The sequence below is a fragment of the Anas acuta genome, chromosome 2, assembly GCF_963932015.1.
Source record: "Anas acuta chromosome 2, bAnaAcu1.1, whole genome shotgun sequence".
Lineage (NCBI taxonomy): Eukaryota > Metazoa > Chordata > Aves > Anseriformes > Anatidae > Anas > Anas acuta.
In genome coordinates this window covers 37,133,114-37,144,167 of record NC_088980.1, presented here as the reverse complement: position 1 = coordinate 37,144,167, position 11,054 = coordinate 37,133,114, and the positions used below count along the sequence as shown (strand labels likewise).

The window sequence follows — 11,054 nt, the reverse complement described above, 5'->3', positions numbered from 1 at the left end:
AAATATAGAAGACACTCAGGTGTTACCAACCTTTTTGATGCTGGGGACATGGGATTTTTTTTTCTTTTTTCTTCTATATCCTGTAGCATTTGATGATCAAACAGCTCCAACCTCCAGCTCTAGGAGGCATGTGGCTACTGGAGAACTTCCATATTAACCTTTTGTTAAAAAGTAGATTTCTAGACATTGTAGGTAAAAGAAAAACCTGAAGACATGAATGCAGTACACTTTAAAGGAAGCCAGGCATTCATTCTTTCTTTCCTTCTTGCCCATTACCTCCCTATAGCCTCTTTGCTTACTCCTATAAGTTCAGTCTATGGGTCCTGGTAAACAGCTTTCAAACAGCTAAAAAGGACGGGACACCAACTTTTCAACTAAATTGGTTTCAAAAGGAGGGACTGGAGAGAGCACCTTACAGTTGCTGCAGGCACGTAGCATCTGGCACTTGTGTGTACTCCCCTGACTGTCTTATGCAGAATGCCTTGAACAAGTGAGACCAGTCTGCCGTGCCTTGGCACCTTGCCTACCTCAGCTGTTCTTAAAATGATATAACACTGCTATATCCTGGGTAGATGGAAGATTTAGCCAACATCTTGATACTTCACCGTTGTGCATACCTTCCCTTTTTAGCTTAAATTCACAGAAAAGTAACATCCCAACCCACCTTCCATCTTGAGAATATTACTCTTTATCCTTCTTTCCTTAGGAAAAAAAAAAAAAAAGTGTTAATGTTTTCAATTCATTAGGGAAGCAGCACACATTTGCATTAAAAAAATCTGAGTTCAAAAGCATTCATTTAAATAACAATACATGTCAGACATAGAAAGACAAAATGAAATGGAAATGAAGAGACCTGTCCGAGATATTCTGCAAAATCTGGCACCAGTGACTTGCAAAATGTGTGGTTTCACAGAGTACTAACACAAGGCAAATGGAAGAAAAGGAGAAACTGAAGGAAGATTGTGTGTGGAATAAATAGGAGAAAGTAGTATTTTTTTTCTTCTTTTTTTGATCTACCCAAGTATTTTGATTTAATTTAATTATTTTTTTATTTTTTGCCTTGACTAAAATAGTAAAACAGGATTCTTTAACAATGCTGATCAAGGTAATTCTAGCCTGCAGTGGTAACTGCTGTATAAATTCTGTCCTTGCGTGTTCTGTGTTGCTGAACAAATCCACCTGGGTCTCTTGTGCAACTAGGTTTCAGCTATAGATGAAACACAATTAACAAATTTACGGAAATATTTGCTCCTTTTGGGACAGAGCTGATCAGTAATGTTATCGTTGAAATATATGCATATGGAACCTTACCTTTGAATATATCCTTACAATTTAAATGAAGAAGAAATGAACAACTGCAAACAATTGCAGAAAGATGTTTGGAGATTAGTCCAGTAAATTATATGTATAAAAGTATGAAATATCACATGGCACTGTTCCAGCAGACCTTACTCCCCATCCAGCATGGACTTCTCCATTGAAGCTTTCCCTCAGCCAGCCCTAACGCTGCAAGACGAGCCTTCCTAAACCATCATGTGTCTTACTCTTAAAAACGAGCCAGAAGAGTCCCGTGGTTTCCCACTGCCAGCATACAGAAGAGAGATTGACTTTCCAATGCATGAGGTTTTTAGTGTTTGGGAGGTTATGTCTTGTTTCTGAATGGCACTTGAAGAACAACATCACTTGCTTATCAGCTCCCTGCCTAGCAATAATGAAATTCTTCACCTTCACTCTCTAAGTGCTGCTTCATATAGGTAGCCCACAAAACGGACTGCTCACGAAAGATGTTGTTGTCCTCAGACTGCTGTTGGTGCAGCAGACCTAGGGGCAGCCAGAGAGAAACGCATTACAAGCTGTACCAAATAGATCAGCAGCTGCTCAGGAAAGGGCCAGCCTCCAGCACCAATATTGACCAGTGCCAATATCGACCACTGCCAATATTGACCAGTGCCAATCTCATGTTGTTCGTCCTGCTGGTCAACCCATGCAGATGGTGAAAGGCTTCTAACCAGTCCTGCTCAGGCAGACCCTGTTGCAGAAGGTATAGAAACCTTAAATACTAGGTCAAGTCATATCGACTCCTCCGTTCTCTAATGCTTGCTTGTGCCTCTGACTGGTAAGGAAGAAAACATTCACCATCCTTCACTGTTGCAAATTTTGCTCACTAATTTATGAGAGCTAGGACATGAAATCAAATCTAGGTCTTGGTATTCATTTCAAACATATTAGGAGTATCCAGAGTAAAAAGCCTTTCAGTCACTGTGGTGTAGCTCTTTGTACTTACCCTTTCCTCCCCACATCATTTCTGTCTTGCAATTTTGTCTAAACTGTTCCCCATCACATACTTGTTAAATGTTACAGGACATGTTATGTTATCCGTATGTGAAGAAACAACGCATACCTCCAATGTGCAGAGCCTGTGTTTAACTGCCAGGAAAATAACAAAGAACAAAACCAAGGCTGGATGGAAGAAAGAGCACGTGGACAGGTTGTTATTTACTCTTTAATAAACATCTTGGATTGATTTACGCTCCAATGCCAAAAGCAGATGTGCCACCTTCCATTTAAAGACTCAACAAGTAACAGCACTCGTGGTTTCATGGCTGCGTGTATTATGTGCCACAGCTCTTCATACATTTTAACAATAGCTTTATTTGTACAGATGTGAAGAAAGTCAGTGTATAAAATGTGACTGATTACTTGGTGCACAGGATTTGTGGGGGTTTTATAATCAAATTACTTTCCCTGTTCTTTCCAGGATACAATAATAAGTACATATTTTTAGATTATCTTAACGTATTCTCAGGTATTGCAGGTACTTTGAGTACTTGGCATTGTAACAAATATTGTTAGTTCAATGACATTTTCCAATAGCAAGTTAATAATGAATTTGAACAGGATATTATGGAACTTGGTTTTAGAGGTTACCAAAGCTTGATAAAATCTCTTTGATCACTGGCAGGGATTTTGGCACTAGTGATGTGATTTATAGGATGTTTGCCAACCTGTCAGTGAAGGAAATGCAGCTGAAATTTCATTTTTACAGGATTTCTGCTCATAAATCATGTGACCAATGCAAAACAGAGCATGGAAGCCATTGACCTCTGCACTGCCTTGCAAAAGCAGTTGTGTGGACATGAAGGTCAGCAGCCCTTGATGGAAAGTTAAGGGAACCTATCACCGGAGTGACAGCTTCTGGATTTACTGCACCACAGCCACTGTGAATAGCTTACAGAACTTTATGGATCAATAGCAGGTACTCCCTGAGTGAAAGCTCACCTCTAACACTACCTCAGACGGTTACCAGCTATCTGTGAGGGGTCATCACTGGAGGGCTGAGACTTCTGATCATCATTAGCCCACCTAGAAATGATACATCCCAAGTACTGCAGGCAATGCCATCACAACCTCCTGCCTGTTGTACTCAACTGCTGTTTATATGTATCCTTAAGCTGGAGAGGGTTCTGTATACCTTCAACCCCCAGTTAACCCAAGATAACCTAAGTCCAGCTCTAAACTGGTTGGGACTGTGTTAATGTCAACATTCCTTCACTTGAAAATCATCCCGTGTTGACCATGAAATCTTACCCAACGTTAGTGGGTATGGGGCAGGTTTTTAGCTGTCTCTAAATTGTTGTATCTCTACAGGTGCATGTATAAATGGAAATAAGGTGGTTTACTCTTTTGGGGTGACTGGCCCAGCATCCTTGGTTTTAAAAGTAAAACAAATGAGGTAAGGGAATTGGATCCCTCACATAACATTAACAATGTCAGTCAAGTTACATCAGGGATAACTTCAGCCCTAAAGGTGCAGGGTCACAATAAGGCAATCTCCACCACGAGATCCCCCTGAGAAACTCAAGCATCTCATCCGTGGTTAGGAAATGTACTTTATTTCTACAGAACAGGCCACGAAGCCACTCATGAGCAGAGCAACTCTAGAGATTCGGGAGATATTACAGGAATAGAGAGAAAAGCCTTTTGCCTCACTACATGCTCTTTCCCTGGTGTGCAGCCCTAATTTCAGACCTACTCTATTTTTTTTTCTGTGTATATGGAAGATCATACACAGTGTATGCTTCCCACAAGCTCTAAATGCAGACAGAATTTAAAAGTCACGATATTCATATGGAGAGGCTGTCTCCATAACAGGTATTTTTAGTTAAAATTGTGTTTAGGCTATGTGAAAAAGAAAAAGCTTTAAATAGTCCTTCCACCTCCTTCTGACACACTGAAGTATTGAATAACTTGCAGTTACACAACTGATTGCACCTGTTTTAGTGCAATTGTCATCCACAACACATAAGCTGGAAAATATCTTTTTTTTTTTTTTTTTTTTAATTATTATTATTTGTGTGTATTGGTAGAGTAAATAGCTGTTTTTCAGCTACCTACTGAATATTAGGAGTTTGATAAGTCAGGGAAATTAGCAGAGAGTATCATAGGTGTGAAAACCCTGAGGAGAAGACAATATTTAATGACAGCATGCAGAGCAAATGCTTTTGTTGATTCTGGGCTGAGTTAAAAGCTGAGCAAAGCCCAAGTTAAGTCACTGCAGGTGTACAGCTTAATGAACTGCACTTGGGCAGCAGGTGAGCATAAATGGAGAGCACAGAGGACAGCTTTTGGAGTGCTGCTGCAAGGGAAGAGCTAGAATAAATGTAGGCTGGATGTATGAGGTAAGGCTACAGTAGAATATATTTTTCCATAGTTTAATTTTAATAAAAACTAGGAGGAAAACTTAGTGAGGAAAATACAGAGAAAATGGAAGTAAGTTATATTGATATTGGATGTGTGCATGTTGGGCCTGTGACTTCCCTCCATATCTTCTAGCCAGGACTCGTATTATTTAAATATTTAGAAAGCAGAACATGGAGAATATTTTTTTTCTAGCCTGTTGCCTGTATTTGTTTTGTTCTGTTTTTAGAAATGGAGTTTTAAAATACATCATACTTGTAAGAATTAATACTGAAGTTATGAAGCAATTCAGCTGTGTATGTGACAGTGAACTTTCAGTGTTAAAGGCCTGGGTGCTATTTATTTATTTGTTTTTTCTTCTCCATTTAAGTGCAGCTCATGATGGGATAGGTAGTCTACAAGACTCAAAGCATTGTATAGTGGTGTAGACCTTGAAATCTTTGTTTAAGAATCCGAAACAAATACTGTGCTTTTCTTTACATCAGTATTCATGTGGAGTGGATAGACTTCAAATGTGGTGTATTATTAAAAAGTGAATCTGGGCTGTATGCCTCAGATGTTCTAGATAAGCTAGGTTTAACCCAAAGATACGCACATGCACTGCCACTGGTATCTGTGGGAGCTGTGTATGGCCTGTGTTTAAGAGCAGGATTGAATTTAAAGAGAAAGACAGAGGGAAAAATGTGTCTATGTGCGTAGAGCTCCAGTCTGTATATTTAATAATATAAACTTAAAATAATTATATCTGTAGATATAAAAAAGAAAACCCTTTTTGCTATAAGGGCACTTCAGCATGGGAAGGGGCTGCCCCGGGGGTTTTGCTGTCTCTGTCCTTGGAGGTCTTTGAGAACCAACTGGATAAAGCCCTGAATCAACCTGCTCTTATTTTACTGCCCTGTTTTATTCAGTTCAACGAGGGAGCTAAAGACAAGGGTAAAGCAACTACTGGAGATGCTTCCTTTCTTTTTGTGCTTGCTTGTCTTGTTTTAACTAGAAGAGGTTAAAGATCTCCTACCTTCATCACTCTACCAGCCTAGAATTGACTTCTGTATAGCTGAATTTACTACATGATTTTAATACTTATAAAACTCCCCATTTATGTATTTATTTTTGGGAAGAGGTTAATGCTTATGCTTCAGAAAGTTGCTTGATAATGGCTGAAGCAATTCAAAGCAAATTCTTTGGCACAAACAAATCTACTTCCATGTTGTGTCAGTCACTGAGTCCTGGTTTGTTTTGGATCAGCTATTTTTTCCTATCTTAAAATAAGACCTAACAACTTCTTATTTTTTTTTAAATCTGCTGAGGGACATCAGATCCCTTTGTTCCTTTGTTTACTGTGTAATGAAAGTATCTTCACATTGGCAAGCCATTAAAAAGTATAACAGGATAGAAGGAAGCAGCATGACAGCTAGGATATGTGTTAAATTAACACATTTCTTATGCAAGTTTGTCTTTCTAAAGGAACCCTTCTGGGTGGAGGGAAAAGAGCATCCTCTTCCAAGTATAGCCTTTGAAGGAAGTGATGCATGGAGTGGCAAGAGACACTTGCTACCAAAAAAAAAGCCACCAACAAAAAACCTCTTTCATGCCTACACTTCAGAGTTTTCTGTGTGGTTTTATGAACTTTTTTCTATCTTTAACAAACTCTTAGGCAGGAGTGGGGGTTTTGGAAATCTTTGTAAGAAATAGAAGTTCCAGAGAGAGAACTTGTGGTGACAATTCTGATTTCTTGGCAGCTTAGGAAAGGGGAAGGTGTAGTGGCATGACCAGGCTGTGGTCATTTGACTGCCAGACAAGAAACAAAGAACAGACCTGAACAGTTTTTATTGCTTTGATCACAAGCAAGACACTTTGTTAGCGGACATGAAATTATCTTCTAAGACGTGCAAATATCACTCAGGTTGAATTGTCATTGACAGCCAAATGCTTGGAGGAGTCATGTTCATCAGATTCTGTGTTGTGCAGCTCAAGGCATGCTCAAAGTGAGATACATGGCTGAATATTAGAGTTCACTTTCAGTGCTTGTGGCTGATGTATAAGCCTTTTCCCCTTATTTAATAGCTGCATGTGGTGCAAGACAATTCTGACGGTTTTCACCAACTCTTTTCCTCTTCATGTGAAGTCTTGGTGTATTTTCTATTTAGGAGAAAGGTACTCTAGGTACAAACACGACACTTTGTGAAGATGACTAGCAGCTGTAGTCTGAGATGCCAGTTGGCTGGCTCATGCTCACGGAAACTGAAACAAATGATGGATCCGTTAAATAGGGGGGAGGAAGAGTTCAGAAGATAAGTTCGGGGTTAATAATCTGAACAAGGCTTTTTTTGAGGTCCTTAAGTACTGCTCAGAAGCAATGCGATTGGCATTTATACAATGGAGCTTGAAAATGCTAAGCAGCCTATTTTAGAAGAAGAATACCCCTTTTAAAGGTGCTTATCTGGACTGACTGATGTTCTTGAGGAGCCTGGTGATCACAGACTTGTATCGTGGCATGCTTGCAACCAGGTAGTAAAAACCTGTGATGTGCTTTGCTAACATTTCTGTCCTTTGAAACCTCAAAGGAATAAACTCGTGTGAGTTCTGGTACTTCACCCAGTGATTGAGAGATTCTATACCAAAGGCAGAAGTTTACACTACAGAAATCCTTTTTTTTAAAGGAAGTCATCATGGCAGGGGTAGATATCATAGGTGAAATTGGGAGACTTCTGATTGGGATCAACTATAGTAAGAATTTGGTATTACCACATCTGAACCCAAATTCACCAGCCTATGGTCTGGACAGAGTCAAGATCAGCATCTGACTCTGAACCCGGGCTCCTGGATCATCTCCACCTATTAAAATGCTCTTTCACTTCTAAGTTATGGTAAAGATGCAGTTCAGCACAGCTGTCTGGGTTATAGGAAGGCTGATCTATAGCCCTGAAGTATACAAGAAGCTGTACGTCAAGAGCTGGAAAAGTGGCCTACGATTTTAAAGAGGAGTGCTCCAAGCCAGAAAGTAAAGTGTGTTTGTGGGGGGGTGGGGAGGGGGTGCTGTTAGACTTCTGGAAACCATCACTCAGCAGGTATATGAGCAAAAATAACAAGTCTTTATAGCAGCTTTAATAAAGTGCACGTTATAGCACTTTTCATCTTCAAAGAGCGAACCAAATTTATTGTTGGTATAAACCCACTGGGACCCATGAAGCTGAAGAGGGGGGTGCAGCTACCCCATTACTAATCAGGGTCACAGTTTCACAGGACTATTATTTTGTACCTTGTCAGTAACTATTACAAAATCTGTGAGGCTGCGGTACAAATTTAGCAGCAAAAGGCAGACTGAATCTTGTGACTGCAGGCTTAATGGCCATCATTAAGTATAATATATGCATAGCTGCAGTACACTTCTTTTGCCAAGTTTCTGGAAAGATCAGTTAAGCAACTGACTACAGGGGTGTAAAATTTATACTTCATCTCACTAATGACTATTTTTATTCCTACTGCATGCAGCGTGGAAGTCTGTAGATCATGTTAAGTACAAAGCTGCACCTCGCTGTTGTGCAGCATCACTTTCAGTGCATTCCTCGACAATATGGAAGCTGTCAAACCTTTAAGTTATGGAAGGCAAATCACTGGACATCATGCAGGCACCCAAAAAGAAGCATTGTGTTTACTCTGTTCTATTAAAGCAGAGGCCTTGGGACATGAGGATACAAGCAAGCTGGCCTGTACAGTTCAGCACGGTGCAGAGAACATTTCTTCCATGCTGCCTTAGTCATTTTACGGTGTGGAAAGGGCACAGGGCCAACAAGTGAGTCTAGCTTTCTGTTTGTTTTCCCCTTGGCCATACATAGTGGGAGTGCAAGCTAATGCATTTTGCTTGGCTCCTGCTAAGGAGTTCAAGGATCCCCTCTTTATCTGAACAAGCTTTGTCAAATCTTTGTCCTGCTTTTTTTTTTTTTTTTAATGGGGCTTTACACAGAACTCAATTCAGATTGCTAACGACTGGCAAACTAATGTACTGGAGTTTCTCAGATGTGACTAATCTGTGCTACACCTTTGTGTTTTTTTAAAGTAACACTAGCAAAGGAAAGGAATACATTTGTATTATGTGCTTAAATGCAATATGCAGAACAAGAACCATTCAAGATAGATGTGAGGTTGTCTCATTGCTAGCTATCTTCATAGTATGCAGATGGGATTCTTTAAGAAAAAGTGTTGGTCTCATTTCATATGAGTTAAATGAGGTCCTGGTGGAAAAAGTATTACCCATATGAAAGTAGCTGGTCAGTGTGGGACTTCCTGCAAATACTGTGCAGTTCCACCTTAATGACAGAGTTGTGTGGTTAAAAGTGGATTCCAGCCTTATCTTTCAAATTACATTTTAGAGTATAATTTACAAAAATATGGGTGGCCATTGTCCAGCATGGAAAAAATTTATTCCTAGAAATAAATATCAGCTTGCACATATTTCCTAAACACTTAAAATGCTTTGATTTAACCTACTTTGTAAGTATAATGTGCCAAATTTTTGTCTCTATACTGTAATTTGTCTCTGCACTTAGGCTCTTTGGTTTCTATGAAATGATCATCTGTTCTTGGCATATAAACATTGCAAAGAGAAGTAACCAGGAAACCATACGGGTATTATGATAACCACGGAGTAAGCAACCAGGAATTCCTTTGGAAGTTGTACAGACTATGCTGTTACTTCTCGTACTGTAAACAACACCAGAGCGTATGTCTTGTGGTACTATCTATGCATGGAGGGATGTAAAGGGAGTCAGCAAATGCCTGGAAAGTTGCTTTGGAGAGGTGTAGCTAATGGTGACAATGCCCTGGAAACTGCATGAAGTGGGACAGGAGGAGGTATGGATTCCTCCTGGTTTTGCCATTGCTGGCAGATTGCTTACCTTGTTTCCTATGTGTCTGTCTGTTTAGATTCCCACCTGGAGGAGGTGGAAATCTAAGTGTTACACCAACTGTTCCTACAGCACTTCTGCAATGTCAGCCTAACTTTAATGGTAGCCATGTAAACCCTGGAGTTAGTGCGGACAGCAAATTGAGAAAATGCTTAAGTTCGGGGGAGCTGGTCTCTGCTCAGATCAGAGTATCATGTCACACAACACGCAGTAGTGTAGTATCAGATATATTTCTAGCTGCAATGAGGATATTTGACAAAGCTGGAAGAGTACCCCAATAGCTGCATGTAGCTGGAACTGCGTGGTGTAAGCACCTGTAGCTCTGAGAGCCAGTTTTCTCAGAAGTGGAAAACTTATTGGTGAAATGGTGACTGCAGTTTGCTCTTTCCTTCTGCAGACAGCAACCACCACCACAGGACTGTCATTTCCACTGTCTCCTAACAGACTTTTGTATCTGTTTGCTAGTCCCACACCACCCTCTGTTTTCACTGAACCCAAAACAAATCTGCACATTTCCAGGCTACCTCAGCTGCTCCATGCTTCTGGCGTGATGCAGAGAGATGAGATCTGAGGTATGTGAGGATCTTGCCTTTGTCTCCAAATATGAAATGTTTGGCATGGAAAAAGTGTCTGACCTGACGAAGATGCCAGCCTTCAAAGCAGGAGATGAGCTTGAGTATTGGCAATAAATAATACTGGATATTTTGCAGTTGTTGATTCATGGGCTGCCTGCTAGCCCGAGAGACAGCTATTCATAGACTGAGGGATTGCAGCCCATGCCTGGAGGGGTGTGCACCCATGGCACATCTGCCTCTGTGGTTTGTGCTCTGTGTTGAACCTGTGATAGTGGAAATATGAGATGCATGCACTATTGCTCAATTATTGCTTAGTGCCAAGGGAGGACTGAGGCAGAAAAATGAGTCAGAAACAAAGAAATAAACAGCCGTAAATTTCCTTGGCTGGACCTGGTACCTCAGTTGACAGGAGGGGAGTGTTCAGTGGCGGGATGCCAAGCCCAGCATCTGAGGCCTACAGCTGTGGTGATGTGGCAAATAGGAAACACAGCTTATGTTTGTGGTGACAGCTCTTTAGGCTCATGGACACAGATTCTTGTTTACTTTTGGGTGGGGACAGTGTGAAAAGTGAGGAGCAAATGGCTTGAATCCTGGTAAGTGTTGTCACTACTGGTGCCCTATTTCCTTTATCTCAGGCCAACAACCTGCACGTGGCAGCATGATTTACCTCTTGTTACCCACAGTTGTTCCATCCATGCAGGTAGCAGTGAGGCAGTGCAAGCAGTAGCTGGAGCGCCTCAGCAACATGTGATGTATTGGCTTATCAGACAGCTGGGGACGTGATTCCTGCCTGGCATCTCGTAGGACATGCCTTTGCAGCACAGATCTGAAAGCTGGAGAATCCAGTGCCCCATGGACAGCTGAATATCCCCAGCTG

General features: G+C 40.8%; 1 long non-coding RNA gene across 4 annotated transcripts in view; it reads left to right on the top strand.

Annotated features, from left to right (window-relative positions):
- Positions 1-4,526: 4,526 nt before the first annotated feature.
- Positions 4,527-11,054, top strand: part of LOC137852512 (uncharacterized) — a 48,962-nt gene continuing 42,434 nt past the window's right edge. For 3 of the 4 annotated variants that reach the window (XR_011093898.1, XR_011093896.1, XR_011093897.1), the window contains exon 1: positions 4,527-4,679. This is a non-coding gene — a long non-coding RNA (uncharacterized lncRNA). The remainder of the gene's footprint in view (positions 4,680-11,054) is intronic. The other variant, XR_011093895.1, reaches the window with a different exon arrangement.